Source organism: Caloenas nicobarica, chromosome 7 (assembly GCF_036013445.1).
Source record: "Caloenas nicobarica isolate bCalNic1 chromosome 7, bCalNic1.hap1, whole genome shotgun sequence".
In the NCBI taxonomy this organism is placed as follows: domain Eukaryota; kingdom Metazoa; phylum Chordata; class Aves; order Columbiformes; family Columbidae; genus Caloenas; species Caloenas nicobarica.
This window is the reverse complement of record NC_088251.1, coordinates 31,805,168-31,822,555: the sequence shown is the minus strand read 5'-3', so window position 1 is coordinate 31,822,555 and position 17,388 is coordinate 31,805,168.

The following is a 17,388-nucleotide window of genomic DNA, read 5'->3' as shown; positions in this document are numbered from 1 at the left end:
GCAAGAAAGAGCATGGCGGGAGGATAACAGAAGAGGTGCGAGGCAAGCTGAAGTGGCAAGAATTGCAACACTTGAACACCAAAGAGGCCAGTGAAGAGAGAGCCCCTGAAACCGCTGCCTGGGTGCTCTCTAGCTGCAGGCTCGCTCTGGGGGTATGTTGGCTTTTTGCTTTTGTCCAACCCAGGGCTCAAGGCTGGCCTGACAGGGGGAAACACTGTGAGGTTGGAATTGTTCCTGAGCCAGGCGGGTGCCGCAGCGAAGGTGGGACGGCTGGGCTGGCTCTGCGCTGCCCCGGGTGCCCTGGGCAATGGCTTTTGCTGCAGGAGCTGATCCCATGCCAAAGATGTGTCTGGTTGCTCTTGTGTTGCAGTCACAGAAGCCTCCTACCCACGTGCCGTGCTTTTTGGCTTCTTGCTGTAGGTTTAAAGTTTAGTGGAGCATGTTGGGAAGCCTTGGGTGAGGTAAAAGTTCTCAGTCCCAAGTTCCATCCTGTATGGTTGCCTGCAAATGCCTAGATAGTTCTCAGCAGTGCTATGTGCCTCAAGCATCTGCTGGGACTCTGGCTAAAAATAATCCTTAAGACAAAAAAAACCCAAACAGGCATGTAATGAGCAATATTTTTTGTCAAAGTGCTATGCATAAAGTTACTGTATTTGCACACCTCATTAAGCAGGAGCGATGTAAGCTCTAAGTGGGGCAGAAATAAGTGCAAGTAATGTTCCTCCTTCTGGCCCAATGCAGGAAAATCTAGCTTGGCTTCAGGTGGTTTTTGCTGGCTTTCTGGGATTCGCTTATGTTTGTATTAAAACTTGACAAAAACAAAGATGCAGTTAGTATCTTTATTAGTTAGTAGACATCGCAGTGGCATACTGGATATAATCTGGGTATGTGTGCCTTCAGATTGGTATCTTTTAAAGTCTCTCACTTCCTGATGACAATACATTCTGAGTACTTTAAATATTAAACTGGAGTTAAATTAGTTGTCAGTCTGTTTGAAAAAAATCAGCTGGAATTAATGACTGAGCAATATGTAACACTTTTGCAATGGAAGTGGAGTCTAGTATTAGGCAGCTTGATATGTGTGGAAATACGACTAGTGATCTGCGATAGTTTCCTGCTGTAACCCTACCCATCAGTGAGGAAAGAGCCGTGGCTGTTGAAGAATTTTAGAGAGTATTTCAAAAAGATGGACATGATTTGAAATCACACAGAATTCGAAACTGGGTCCATCTTACTGAAACACCCGATATATTGCCACTGCAGGCAGTATGTGTTGACTCCTAGCCAGTTAGTTGAGCACTGTGACTGTACTAATTTTGACTTCAATTGATAAATGAGACCTAAGATTTTGTGTTTCATTTTTTGCTTTTTACTTCTATAGTTTTGCAGGGTTCCTTTCCAGGAGGAGGTTTCCAGAGATACTGCAACCTGAGTATTATCTGAGAACTATTCCTTCTATCCTGGCACACTTCACTCAAATCAGCCCAAAGGTTAGAGAGGTTTTTGGGGAGTAGCAGGAGAGGTACGGCACAATTATCAGTGCCTCATTTGCTTGAAAAGCAGGTCATCGGCATTGACAGGGTGGTAGATGCCGGGGTCAATGCCCAGACTCCCCGGCGTGATTCTGGGGTCACTGCCAGGACCCAGGGTCATGCCAGGCATCATGCCGGGGGGGTCTGGGCATGATCCTGAGGTCATGATGCCAATGTCCCGGGGGTTCCCAGCATCACGGTGGGGGTTCCTGGTGTTGACCCCAGCAGAATGGCAGGGGGTCTGGGCTTGACACTGGGATCTTGCCTGGGATTCCAGGGGGGATCCTGAGATTGACCCCAGCATCATGCCAGGAAGGTCTTTGTTTGACCATGGGGTCATGCCGCTGGGTCCTAGGGTGGTTGCGGGCAAGACCCCAGGGTGGTGCCTGGGGGGGTCCCAGCACTGACCGCGGCATCACGCTGGGGGGGTCCGGGCATGACACCGGGGTCCTGGGGAGGTCCTGGTGTTGATCCTGGCATCACACCTGGGGGTCTTTCCTTGAACCAAGGGTCATGCCGGCGGGGTCCCGGGCGTGTCCCGATGTTATCCCCAGCATCACTCTGGAGATAGGTTTGTGGACTTGTTTTAGTGTTTTATCCTGATTTTAAAAAGTCATATCAATTTCAAAGTCAGAGCAATAGTGTTCCTGTTTATGCCAGTGACTTTCGTCTGAGCACCCCACCCAAAACAAACCATGGTTTTCGAAACAGTTCTTGACAGTGCACTGGAGTCCTATATCCCTGGTACAACATCATCTTCTTAAGCTCTCTGATCTCACAGTGCCTTCTCCTCCTCCCTCAGCTCCCACGGGGCCGGTCTGGCCCCTTTTACCCCACGGTGTCCCCAGGCCCCAGCGCTGGGATGGGCAGGAGACACATACTACATCATGGGTCTCGCAGCTGGGGAATGCTGATTTGCCTGTTGAGAAGCTGCAAAAAGCAACACCATTAGCTGTGAGGTCCTGGGGGATGCTGACCCTTGGCCTTCTCCTCCACTGGGCTGGCATTTATTTTGGTATGTTGGAAGAAAAGGCTTTTAAAGCAGCTGAAATGACCTAGAGGTTGATTATATGAATTTGTGATGTCCAGTGTTCTGGATACAACAAGTCAGTGCATACATAATCTTCTTGTAGCAACAGCACAATTAAGCAACTCCAGCAGAGCAGTCACAAAGGGTCTGGAATGTTTATTACAGATGAGACAAGCAGTGATGTTTTCATGAGCTGATTAATTTGTATTTGTGGTGTTCTCTGACCTTCTGACACACTGAAACGGTTTTTCTTTTCTACAGTTATCAACTTGAAAAAACAGAAAAAAAAAAAGAACTAAACATTCCAAATATGACCCAATTAAAATCAAGGTATCATGAACTCTGTTTTGGGATAACATTAGATACTAGAAGGCAAGCAGTATGACTGAAACACAGCACTTATGGGTGGACAATGCTTTAAATGAATAACATATAGTATTGATTTTTTAATCAGCATTGTATGCCCACATATCCCTGAAAAGTTGCTTTTGAAGTGGTTGCTGGATAATGAGAATCATGTCATGGGGAGCCGGCTAGCAGCTGCAACTGGATTGAATTTCTTTGCTTCAGGTCAAGCTTTATATGTTTATTTATGAACCCCACGATCTACTCTGATCCTGAGCACCTGATGCTCAAAGCCTGCAGTTTGCCAACTACTGTTCCGCTGGGATCAGTGGGGCTGCTTTCCCCAGTGTTTACTTCTAACCCAGAGCCACCGCAGCCTCTCCAGCTGGACCTGAGCCTGGCAGGGGAAGCAGCGTGGCACGGCTGCCCATGCCACATCCCCACCGCGGGGAGCACGCTCTGGCTGCTGCGCTCTTGCCCACCACCGAGGGTTTGCTTTCCTGTTTGGCTGGATGCTCATAGGCTCCTGAAGCCGAGACACAGATCATTAAGTTAGCAGAACAGGCTGCTTGCAGTTTTGAAGGAAAACTCTGAAGTGAACTGTAAAGCCTCGGTCAATAATTTTTCTTGCTGCTGTTTTTTACTGCTGCTGACAGTGGATTGACCTCTGCCCTCTCTTGCAGAGTTCCTGATGTTCCTAATGCTTCTGTAAAAAAAAACATGTTTTCTGAGGAAGAAAACCAAACTTTTCTGTTTTCCTTTCGTGTTTATTCTTTGTCAATTTTCCTGAGACACCAGCAACCCTCCAAAGCAGCCCTTTCAGTAGCTGGAGGCTGTGCCCCCAGGGAAGGGAGTACAAAAGCAGCCCCAGCGCTCCCCAGCCCCTCACACCGCCCAGGCCAGGCTCTGCCTTCCCTCACAAGCCTTCCTTTGGGCGGCAGGGTGCTGGGAGACCGAAAGTTTTGGTTTTAATTTAGATGTGGCCCTCGAATTCATGGTGGCTGCTCAAAGCACTGCACATCCTGTTCATGTATCTGAAGTCCTGCAGGGACTGACTTTGATCCAGAGCCTGTGAAGGAAGGGTGTGAATTGCAGCTACTCAGTATGAGCAGTTACATGTTTAATTTGTGCTGCCTGCAGCCTTCTGCTCTTTGTACAACATCAATGCGAGGAGGAATCATCCCTCAGAACCCCGTTACTTGGTACAAAAAGAAAATCCCGCCCAGGGCTTGGGTCTCCTTGCTGTGTCTGGATGTCTGCAGGTCCCACTCTCCGGCAAGCCTCGTGTGCCCTCTAGCTGTTGCAGGCTTTCTGGGAAAATGAGATGGCTTCACTTTCTGCAAGCCTCGCTGAATTTTGCTTTTGGACCCAACAGGCAGGTCTTGAAAACAAATTCTTCAATAATTTCAATTAGAGGAGCAGTAAAGACCAAGCAGCTGATTGCAGTTGCTGCTGCTTTGTTTGTGCTATGATTATCTAGTAGGAAACACTTGTGCTTGCTGCTCAGGCAGGGAATTTGTTGCTTTTAAACATATTTGCCTAGAGTTCACTTGTTTGGCTGCAGCAGGGGAGAGTGACATGTCAGTGGGATGATTCCTATGACATCTAGTAAGATGCAGGGTGGAAATGTACTGTGGGGTGGGGAGCAAAATGTTTAGAGAGCTGTCGATTTTTTTATTTTATAATTTTTGTGGTGTTTTGGTTTGGTTTGCACAGGCCTTTTTGTGAGATATTTCTCTGCAGAGGGTAAATCGCTGCCTGCCCATGAGCATGGTGAGCTGGGTCGCTGGTGGCTCTGAGTGGCTTGTACTTTTGTCTGTCCCAAAGGGACCCAGGGAAGGTGGGGGAGCTGCTCCTGCTCCAGCTGCTTTGCAAACACAAGGGTAAAGTCTGTGAGGGCATGGAGGATGGGAAAGCACCGTTTATGGTGGTTGGAGGGCAGTGGTGGGGCAGAGGATTTGAATGCAGCAAGGAGGGGATGTCATGCACAAAAATGCCCCCTGTATCCTCTCAAATATGAGCACTGGACACCATATTTCTGTGACACGGCCATCACACCATGGGGTGCAGGAGGACCAACGCATATTCTTCTCTTTTTTAGCAGTCATTTTTATGTGAAGTAGTGTTGAGGGGGGGGGGGCAGCACTGTTAGCTTTCACACCATGTGTAGTCCCAACAGCTTTGAGGAGGCTCAGCTATGAAGTGGGTGATGCCGTAGGGTGGTGGTGCTGGAGGGGTCAGGGCAGGGCTCCACAAGCAGCTACAGCTGTGGTGATGGGCCCAGGTGGAGCTCATCTGCAGAGATGAGACCAAACTGCCCCTGCCCGGGCTGGTGGGGAGGGGTGCAGGGCTGGCACTGCCAGGCAGCCATGGGGTAGGGGAGCTCTTCTCTGTCTTGGGGGAGGCTGAGCTGCTGGGCAAGGTGGTATCTACCCCCAGTTCAGCCCATGGGCTGAGCAGGTGAGAGGGGGCTATGGGGATTGATGGTGTCATGGAAAAGGCTGAGCTTTGCATGCCACTGGCCAAAATGGGCTTCGAGAGAGCCAGCCATGCTGTGGGAATGGCCCATGTGCCATGGACAAAGGGATTAAATGCCAGTTGGGCCAGCTAAGTCAGCCAGCCAGTTCTGGTGCGCAGCAGGGAAAATGCATAATTTTCTGAGGGCTGGAAAGCCCAGGTCTGGAGCAAGTGGAGGCAGCAGTGAAGAGCTTTTGTCTAGATATGCCCCCCACTCACTGTGGATTTGGCTGTGTCCTGGCTGCACCTGGGTGGTGGGGGCTGGCGTGCCCTACTGAGAAAGCAAAGTCATCACCTCTGTGAGGTCACAGGATCACAGAATGTTAGGGGTTAGATGGGACCTCTGGAGAACATCTAGTCCAACCCACCTGCTAAAGCAGGTTCACTCAGAGCAGGTCGCACAGGAATGTGCACAAAGAGGGAGACTCCACAACCTCTCTAGGCTGCCTGTTCCAGTCCTCTGTCACAAAAGGTCTCCTCTCACACCAGATGGGCAGCAAAGCCTTGAACCGGAACATTTCCAGACCTCATCATGGGATCTTCTGGAGAGGTAAGTGGGCTAAAATTCTGCACAATTTTTAAGCAGTATTCCTTCTGCTGAGGAAGAGGGAATTGCCTCTGCTATCTGTGCTGAACCAGCAGTCTGGTGTGTTTACAGGGTAACTCCTGCTTTTCTAGTACTCCACCAAGGGGAGTACTGACTCAATGCCTGTATTTTTTTTTTACCTTGTGCATTTTGGTTTTGCTTTGTATGTACCTACCAAATTTATATTAAGAATCTCCCAGACTTAACTGCAACATTACTTGCTTCTTTGTGGCTTATTTCCTGGGAGAGGCTTTGCATCTGAAAGAATTTTAATGGAGGATATTGGGCTTAACAGCATCTACATATTCTGTATTTCAGAGGCTGGATGGAATCTTGGTTGTATGTTTACCAAAATGATTGTGCAGGTGTTATATAAATGTGTACCTATAACTTGTATACACTGCAGACCATCTCAAAATATTTTGCTTACTGTTGCTGGCAGGCAGAATGACCAGCAGGTAATATGAGTGCCTGCAAACCTGCATTGAAAAAACCCCTGAAAAGTAAATATCAAGCACATGACCGTTGTGTTCCAGCAAGCCGTGCCATTGTGTGCGCGTTAGGTGCCATGGAAACATCTCCTGATGGTAACAATCCCTCAGTTTGTGCAATGTGACTCTGCAGGCAGCTGTTGGTTACAAGTAATCTGCTCCTACCAGCAGTTAATTTCTACCTTCAACAAAATCCGGAGTGAAACTACTGATTAAGATGATGCCTAGCGATTATGCTACGATAAATTAATTGTGCAGGAGCAGCCCAATAGCTGCAGTTAGGTTTGGTCGGTCTGCGTGGATTTGTGAGGGGAAGAAAGGTGATGGTGTCTTCTGAGCAGCACAGCTGAAATATGGGAGCGAGCGCCTCCCTTTCAATTTGTGTAAGTGAAGTTAAATCTGGCTTCTCGAGTCCTTTCTCCCGTCCTTTCTTCTTTCTGAGAAAGCTGTGCTTCATCCCCCAGCCCAACTGCTGCATCTGAAGGGGGAAAGAAGAGGTATTTACAGTAATATATCACAGAGACTTTAGAGGCTTTTTTTAACACCTCGTGGCTTTTATATAAAAATGATGCAAAATATATTTGGTACATGCGAATATTGGTTACTTTTAGGTAATTATCAACGCTTTAACATTAACATCATGGTCTAAGCTTGCTTATGTGCTGAAAGAGCAAAGCGAGGTCTGGGCGTCTGAGCATGTTTGTGTGTGTTCACTGTGGCAGCGCGGCTGGACACGGCCTCCTCAGGCTCCGGCTTGCGGCTTTACCGAAAGAGTGGAATTTATGAGCTGAAAAAAGCTTTTCTGTGGCAGTTCAGCTACAAATCTATAGGAAAGTCTTTCCTTTTTTCTTCCGAAAACGTAGTAATAAAAGCATTTAAGAAGCAGCTGGTTTTAGAATGTGTTTGGATGATGGTACAAAAAATTAAAATCCCCCTTTAAAATGAAATGCAGATACTGTTTAAATATTCCTGATGCTGAACTGGTAAATCTGGGTGATTCAGGTGTGGGCTTCTGGTCTCGTTATGTAGTAGAAATGGGTCCAGTCCTTCATGACCACAAGTGTAGCTGCCCGTCTGGAAAAAGAGGACAAAATGGAGCACAGCATGTTGTGTTGCCTGTTTACAGGGCAAAGCAGGGGGTAGAAGAGGAGGGAAAGGGGATAAGGGAGCAAGGGCTCCTCATGGCCAGGCAGCATTTCCCGCTTTCTTAAAGATGCCCCCCCGAGGCACCACAGGTGGCTGCACTGAGGGGTAACTGCAGAACCTTCTGGAACTGGCAGGAACCGGCCCCCCCGACCTGGGCAGCCCCCGCTCCCCACACTGAGACCCCCTCAGCCCCAGCAGTGTCCTCTGTGCATGTCCTGGGCAGCCTCTCCATCCCAAAAAGATGAAAAAGGAGCTCTCAAGTGCAGGTCATTTGTGATTTTGTACATACATTTTTGCATCATTTTTCGGGGCAAGAAATTTGGAATAACCGGGCGAGCAGCGGTGAACCCTTTACCAGGCTCGTGCTGTCGCTGCCGCTTAAATTGCTCTTCTGGCTCCTCCATGAACCTTTCAATTTTTAATCTTTGCAATTTTCTACCCAATTCACAAATTTCGTGGGGCTGGAAGGCTGTGCCCCTGCGCTTGGTCAGCCTTTTTCTGACTGTTGGGGCTGTTTTTAAGGCGGGAGATCAGGGATCCCTCCCTGCCCCAAACATGGCGCCTGCCTTCACCTGGGGCCCATTTTCTCTGTGGCTGTGAATGAGTTTTATTAGGATTTAGCCCGTCACAGGTCCTCTCTCAGCTCTACAGGAGTTATATTGGTACTTAAAGAACATGCAGTAGAAGTTAAATCTGTACAGGACAATAATTTTTACCTGAGATGTAGACCCTTGGACCTTAAAATAGTGAAGACCAGTTTCTGCTTATCACTTGCTTGTTTTTTTTTCCCCAGAAATCATTATCTTCTGTTCAAGTCAGACACACAATAAATAAAGTCTCACCAGATCTACAGTTCAGCAGAGAAAGCAGCACATTTGGTGTTCCTCTGGAAACCCTTGTACAGGATGCAACAGAATGTGGAGTTCCTTTTGTTGTGACACAGATGGTAGAGTACCTAGAAGAGTTTGGTAAGTTGGTGTTTTCTGCGTTTGGTCTCTTGAAAACTGTTATTCTTTCTTTAAACTGTACTTTTCAGCTCTAACTGCTGAAAAGTCTGTTTTTACAATTATTATACTTTCTTAGAGGAGCTCGCTCTTTTTGAGATCTAGTTCTTATCACATGGGTATAGTAATACAACCATTGCTTACTGTTTGGTATTTCTTCTTAAACAGGTCTGGAGCATGTCGGTATATTTCGAGTCAGTGGCTCAGTAAATAAAATCAAGGAATTGAAGCAGAAATACAATCAAGGAGAAAAAGTAGACCTTATTAATGATGGAGATGTTGATTCTGTGGCCAGTCTCCTGAAACTCTTTCTGAAAGAACTGCCAGTGGCTGTTTTTCCAGATAATATCTGTTCTGGCTTGCTAAAAGCTTTCCAAGGTACAGAACGAGCATCTTCCAAGCTTCTGCCTTTCTCTAACATTAGTAGATTATGTATGCGTTCATTGCACTTTCCTATAAGCAAGGATTTAAGTTTTCTTAACCCAAGACTGATGTTTAATTGCTTTTAATGGACTAGTCTATCTTGTCTACAGTATTTTTTTGAATTCATGAAGGCTTTTGGACTCCCCAACATCCTGTGGCAAGGCATTCTGCAATCCAATCCTGTATTCTTTGAGAAAGAACGTCATCGGCATGCTTTCTTTTTAAATTGGATACCTTACTCATTACTTAGTTAAAGTTTATATTTTTAATCTAATCACCATCATAATGCTGCTTGTGCCTTTATATAGCCACTGCCTCACTTCTCACTTTTCTAAGCTGAAGCCTCTTTCTCTATTTAACCTTCCCGTGTACAGGAGGCTTTTTGTACATCCTGGTTCCCATTTAACACTTTTTGCTAGTTTTCTTATAGTTCTCTTGGACAGCAGTGTGTGGAGCAGCATGAAGCATTCAAGATGCAAAGCCAAGATGAACGCCTACAGCAACACACTGTCTAGTGCCTGATTCATGTCTGTAATGGTTGAGCTAATGTGTTCAGACAATTCTGACCAGTAACTAATTCAGGTGTTTGCATACAAATAGGTGGGGTTTGTGGGTTAGATTGCAGGTTGCTTTTGTTCAAACTTCATCTGCTAAGTGCTGTTATGTATGTGCTTACCAAAAAAAAAAAAAAAAAAAAAAAGTCCCTTTCATGAGCTATGAAAGTCTATGCTGAAAGATCTACAGTTTTTTTGCAGGTACTTTGTTTTGACTACCTTGAACAGTCTTGCTGTTCTTTCCTCCTGCCCCCACTCCCCCATCCCCTTTTCCACATCTCTCATTAACAGGTTGAGCACCGTAGGTCTTGGCCGTTATGAAATGTGTTTTTTAGGGCTAAAATCCTTTAGGGCAACATTTGCTATTCACAATGTCAAAGCTACACAGGTGTGTCCTGGTGATCTATGGAGAACTTGAGCATCAGCTGTCCGTAATTGAGCAGTACTGTCACCTCAGTTCTAATGACCAGGAGACTTTATCTTGCTAATTCTGAACTGGTGATTCAATTGAGTTGTTTGTGAACCCTTTTTCTGCCTTGTAACTCTTCTTTGAAGAATGAGAGCCGAGAAAATACTAAGTATCCCAAATTTAGATTTTTAAGCATCTCTGTGTAACTATAGTTGCATATTTATAGAGCAAAAATGTTTTGAGACTGAGAGCTACAAATTAGTCAGGAAATAAAGATGATGTGGGGCCAAAAGGGTACAATTTCTTATTCCTCTTAATGAGAATCATACAGCATGTGTAAGATCTCTGGGGAGAGTCAAGGCTGACAATCTTGTGTCATCTTTAAAGGCAGCTTTAAGAATTCAGGTATGTGACTGTTGCCTGCAATTCCATTAAAAAGCAGCAAGTTCTAGATGATTCTGTCATAAGAATAATAGCAGAAACAGTGTATATAAAATTCAATATCTGGAAAATCCACGGTATTTAAATATTAATATGCGGACACTTGTCAAAATTCAGTGTACAAATTATTTCTGTAGGACATATTTATTCTTTGCTCTAATATATTTTAAAACCTTTCTTCTTTCTCAGATCTATAATAATGTTTATGATGGAATTGTGTTATTATTAGGAATATCAGTCATAACTTTTTTTTTTTTCCCCTCCCCAGAGCACGAAATCCACACAACGGAATGCATAGAGAACCTGAGACAGTTGCTCAGCAGGCTGCCCAAAGCCCATCAAAATCTTCTTCAGTTCCTGTCTGCTTTCCTGTTAAAGATAGCAACATACAGCGCAGTGAATTTCATGACTCTGGAAAACCTAGCCATTGTGTTCGGACCTGCTCTGTTCAAGTGAGTACTCTCTATTTAGCTGCCTTAAATCGTACCATTAGATTGCACTTCACAATGAGGCTTTCTGTCGTATCTGTATGTCCAATAATAAGCGCAGCATTTTGAAAGTTAGGTGTTTGTATAGTATATTGTGGGCCAGCGTGACAGATTCTGAACTGGTTGACCACCTTCATCCTTTTAGGCACTGACTGTACAGGGCTAGCCTGAAGTAAGAAACGATCTGTGGAGAGAAGGCATGAGGGATGGAGAGGTGTTTAATGAGAACTACTCCTCTTTTCTTAGCCAAGCTAAGTGCTGGCTGTGGAGGCTACTTGGTTGTTAGCCTTGATTCTGAAAAGCTAAGGCTGACTTTGTAATAATGTTTGACATCAGAGAAAGGAATCTCCTCTCTCAGGAAAGAGAAGTAACTCATCTGCCCTTACCACTACAATGCAAGTTGGCATCCGAGCAGAGGCCAGCTGCACTTGTAAGCAGTAAGTGCTTGGATGAACCTAGAGGTGTTGGGGATGATGGTGAATGGATGCATAGCTGAATGCTAAAAAAGAAAGGTGGGAGTGCCTGTGTCATGCAAGTCAAGGTGGTGAGAAGGAACAGCCTAGAGTGATCTGATAATGAAGGATTTTCCAGTGAAACTGGAAGGATTTAGTTCTTTATGCTATCCTTCATTTTGGCACTAGAGGATGTTAAAATGTTTATATCTGTCTTACAAATTGTAAACCTTTGTTTTAGTGGAATGTAGCTACTCCAGTTTAATGTGAACTATAAGCCAATGCTGCTGTGCAAAATGTGTATGTTAACAATTCCTATGCAGTAAGAAAAGCATTGTTATTTTTCACTTTTATGTATGGCGAGCCAAGTAGGTTATTAAACAGATATATTCAGCAAAATTAGTACCAATCATATTAGAAATCAATTATAGGCTTTGTTTTGGGGAGCTGTGCTCTTAAACCCTGCTGCTGTTTCTATAGATCTCTGTTTGTGTCTGTTTACCTGCTCTGTGGACTTATCACCAGATGTACCAGCATATAACCTTTGCAGGTGATATAAGTAAACGGGCCCTTGCTTTAGCAAAAGTGCAGCCAGGGAGAAGAATCTAACAGTGTGCAGTGTGGTAGGTGCTATGCTGTTCACTCCTGTGAGAACAGGCTTCACCATGGGGCATACTCAGTGATGGAACAAAGCAGTTCTGCATCCAAACCCAAAGTTCCTTAATATCTGTGTGCTAAAATTAGTAAATTAGTATACGCAGCTGATGGATACTTGACAGTATCTGAATTAGTCATGTGGTGATACTTATAAATCTGTAAAAGGCTGATGCTAAAAGGCCTTAATAAAGGAATAAAATAAAATATTCTTATGTGCATGCGCATGCTTAGGAGCCCCATGTGATAGTGAATGGGGCCTGATGGCAGAAGAGCAACAGTCAGTGCAGTCCTTGTCGAGTTAGTGTGGAGGTCAAGGGATAGATTCTTAATCTCTGTTCCCAAATTGCCTGAATGTGTGCCCACTGATTTTTGGTATCTCCACAAAAGAATCCAGTAGGCTCCCTTATTGATGAGCTGTTTCAGTTTTTAAGCATTCCTCTCTGTTTTGTGGGTTGTTCCAGCTACTTCTGAACATGCCCCTCTGTCTGGTTTTTAAAGTACACTCAGTGCTAAACTAAATGCTTGTGGCAATGACCTGTCTGCAAAGCCTTGAAAATGATGAGCGTTGGGTTTCCCTGACAGTTGCTTGTCAAGCCAACACAGCTGCCACAAATAGAAGTATATCTGCTCTACGAACATTAACTCCAGCTTCTTACAGTCATTCTGATCTCGCCAGCTCCAGGAGAGAAACCAGTAAGTCTGGAGCTCATTTTTTGGTAAAGTGTATCGCTAATGCTGTCCTTGGAGAGTTACCTTCTAGGATTATGAAAAATCACCTTTTTGGTAGTTGGGTAGAGAGGAGAGCCAGGCAAATGACATTTTCTCTCATTGGGATTGCTGTACCATTTCCTGCTGAGTGACCCGTGGCCTCAAGTGTTTCAGAATAAACCATTTGTATTGTCCTGTACAGCTACAAAATTATAGATAGTCTAATGTGGCCAACCATACATGCTGACAGAGGGAATAAAGTCATAAATATCCTTTATGTCTTTCAGAGCAAGAATTAGTGCAATTAGCTGCCACATTATGAAACATTTGGCAGGCAGAGTGTAGATTGACTGGAAAGTGAGACATGTTGGGTAGGACTTCCTATAGGTTTTCAGTCAGAATGTGAAGGTTATGGAAAAAACAAGTCTAGATCTAATCTGCAGAAACGTATACCCCATGCAATTGGTGGAAATAACTTCTGGATGTAATGTCAGCTCCACTTATGGCATTAAATCATTGTAGGTGTTAAAACTGTTCTGCATGTGTTCTGCCAATCTGCATTTTTGTGCAATTACTTCTTTCTTCTTTGACATTAAACAAGTAAACTAGGTTATTTGTAAGCTTTTTTTACTTTAAATATTTGAGCTATTTATATTCAAGTGTAAATTCTGTCTATGATTACCACCTGCTTCAATCTGTTGACACTTTTATTTGTGGAGACCTGCCATGCTTATGGTTTCACTGAAGTGTCTGAGTTGGAATATTCAGTAGTTGGAACATGGAACACATATGGGCCTTGGGGACACAAAATTAAAGTGTAAGGCTTGCTGCTCATTATACCTTGTCGACCTAAACTGCATATACTTCACAATTAGTAACTATGGTAATTGCAACACAAAAAATACAAACCTTAGCACAGGTATAATATTGGAAGTCTAGTTACAAGGTCCCAGAAAACTCCTATTATCATGAATTTTAAATGCAAGGAAACTAATATCGCTGTTAGTGTGAAAACTGAATTTAAATAATCAGTCTCTTCTCCATTTTTAATCTGTTGCAGTGTCTTTAATGCTGCTTATATTGAATATTTGACTAAAATCATCTTAATATTGAAAGAATTCTATTATATTTTTAGTATATATGCTTCCTGTCCCTGTTCAGGGTGGTGGGGCGAAAAGTGTGAATAAAAAAAGAAGGTATGTTTCAGAAAAAGCATAACTGAGTAAAATGTTTTAATTTTACCTTAGCATCCTTTGCAAACCACCTCTTATTTTTCTGCTGACCTTCCTCCCTCATGCTTTTTTTTTTCTCCAAGATTGTGTTAAGCTATCTTCACTAATAAGAAGTTGCTCCACCAACACCTTTCACATTGCTTTTCTTTTAGATTTTTGACGCTGACATCTGTTTGTTATCTTTTGAGACTTCAGTCCTAACATCTGCATGATGCAGCTTTCCTGTCCTCACCTCCTTGTAGGTAAGGGAACTATAAACATAACTTGTAGGTAAAGTATCAGGCTGGCTACTCTCTAGACTTTCTTTGCCAAGCTCTACTCCTCTCTCAACTTGTAATATTGATTTTTTTTTTTTTTTTTCTACTCATCCTCTGAACTATTTATTTTTTTCTGCCATTTACCCTTCTTCTTCTGAGCTGTTTCATGTCCTGCTAGTCTCTGTGAGTGTGGAGGATAATGAGTTGCTTCACTTTTATTGACGACTCGGCTGATGTTACTTTAATTTCTATGGGTGCTTTTTTATGCCTCATCTTGGTAAAGAAATTTCTGACACCACCCTCAGCAAGTAATTCTTGTGTGAGTGCACAAGGATGCTGGCCAACCAGCTGTTTGCTCCTACTCCCTTTGACTCATTCTTTCTGTAAATTTGCTGCAAGCCTTTGCCGGCAGGGAACCTTGGCAGATCTTCCGAACAAAGCCAAGGCAAGGGACTGTATGGATTTTCTAGCTTGAGCTTTGTGGCAAAGCAACTTTGAAAGGCTTAAACTCAGGAGAACCAGTAGCTTATTCCTTATGATCAAGTTTTAATTGTTTCTTATCTGTCATGAGAGTTTTCCTGTATTTTATTTGCACTACAACTGATTACAGAGCTTTTATGATGAAGTGGAAAATACAGTTCAGTAGCTGTGCTCTTCCTAGAAACAGTCCTTCATTTAGCAGTGTGGTTTCCCTATGATCACCCTGATAATATATTTTCCACTAGCAGCAGAAGTATCTGAAGAGGCAGGAAGTGATTATTTTACAAAATTAATTGAAAGTCATTGTGGAAGGTGTCTGCAGAGAAAACTGAAAATGTATTTTCTGTATGTGGAATGCACCTCTGTTGCCACCCGTGAATATCTGCAGATGAGCAGACATTGATATTGGGAGTCAGCTGCAGGGTCACATCCCAGAGTACAGGTTAGATTTGTTTTAAGACGAAATGAGAGCTGGATACCCAAAACATAGGCTGCTAGTAAGGAAAGGTGGGACCTAGTAAGTAGGGTGAGAGATGTTTATCTTTGTGAACAACTTGTAGAGCGTTCCTTGCTATTAAGGAGTTAACAGCTGGTAGAGGTGGATTTGGGAATATACGTCTAAGTTAAAGAAAGAAGCCAAGGGTCTAAACAGATTGCGTGTATGTCTTGTGAGTTGAGGGCGTTGATGTTTGGGTAAGCAATGAATAATCTCTTAGGTTTGTTGTATGCAGAAAAGGCTGTTGCTCGGTCAACCAGGTTTTCAAGCAGACTTGTTTTTTGTGGAGAAACTGAGCCTGTCCTGAGAAGAATAGGAATCTAAGAAGGAGAAATTTTAGACAACCTTAAAGAAAGAAGTGATGATACAGTAGTTGTACCTGGCTATAACTCTGCTCAAACCATCTTCTTTCAAAAGGAGCCCAAACTCAAATTCTCACAGAAACAACAGTAAGTTTACAAAAGAATGTGAATGAAAACAACTGGACTGGGCCCAGTGTGTATATTTGTACTTTACAATCACAAATGAATAATGAATGTAGTGACTTGGCAAACAGAAGACTGGTGTGTGTATGTCTCCACACTAGTCTCCACAGAGTTTATGAATTTCTGGTTTAAATATTAATACTGTGCTGGGTGGAACTGACTTGGTGCAGCATGGCTGGAGGAGCTGGATTAAGGTAACGCCATTTATGTAAATGTTCTCCAAGCTTCAAATAGTTCACAGGTGGAATACACAGTTCCTTCAGGGAATAAGGTTAGAATTCCATACAAAGAATTCCTTGACTTTAATTAAATTATTCCAACTTAGTCTACTTGTGTGGATAGTACAAGTTCAACTGCTAGTTATGTAAAAGAAAAAAAAAAGGGACAGAAAGAAAGATGAAAAAGCTAACCCAACCCAACCTGTTAATGGAAGCACCCAGAAGTTCCACTGCATGATGTGCCTGAGGTGTGTGGTGGGTTTTGTTTGTTTGTTTGTTTGTGTGGTGGTGTTTGTTTGTGTGTTTGTTGGGTGTTGGTTGGTTGGGGGGCGGGATTTGCATGTGTGGTGTGTGGTGTATTTTTTCTTTTTTTTTTTTTTTTTTTTTTTTCCCAGGCAGTTCTGGTAAAAAGACATTCTAGCCATAAAATTTAACCTTCACAAACTAAACTAGAACAAAACTACTCTCTTCCAGCCCCAATGCCAGTGAGTGATGGCAGATATCTGAGGCTTCTTTTGTCCCCTTCATCCTAGATTTTATGAAGTTCATGTCTGAGTTACTGCTGGGTTCTAGCTATTTTGCTGTGCTGCCTCAAAGATTTGTTGTGTTGTGAACTGTTGCAGCAAACTGGGGCTCTGCCACTGTGAGGCTCCCAGTGCTGTGAACCCATCAAATTAAATTGGTCCCTGTCCCAACAATTGCTTGTCAGAAATGAGGCTGGAACTCTGTTTTATCCAGTTGCCTAACTGGTTGCTTTGCTGAATTATCTTGGGTACTGGGGGCCTCCATGTGTGGCTCATCACCAGCCTTTGATCTGAGAGCTCCTAAACTTAATCCATCTCCTCTTCCCTTAGGGTCCCTGTTGGTCCCTTGGCTTGTGAAGAGCAAAGGCTTTACAATGACTTCCTGCTGTATTTGCTTCAACATCATGAGATGCTTCTTGTTGACCTGAACCCTTGTTTCTCACAGAGACAAGCAAATGGCCTTCAGGTAAGAAAGTTATGTTAACTGATTCAGCAAGTAATCAAAAGTGCTGCATTAGGTTGGAAATGGAAATATATTTCCTTATACATAGTGTAATTAATGACTATAGTTTGTTGTTGGCAATTTAAATATTCATCATATGTCTAAGCTAGAGAGGAAACATGAGTGTTTGATATTCTGATTTTGAAAAAAAGGCAAGTGCAAAGTAAAAGGTCAAGAATAAAATCCTAAGTTATTCCACTTTAAATATGTTAATGCTGAGCTTTGTTAGATCAAAGCCACTGGACTTTTCCTCGACTGAAGCATGTCTGTGTTTGCCTATACGTTGGTGATGCAGGAAAGCAAAACCAGAATGGTGAAACTCTTTCACCTTTCCAGAACTTACTATGTATGTTTCATCCTCTCCTTGGGCATATTATTTTCTAAAGCATTGTTAGTATTAATACTTTGATG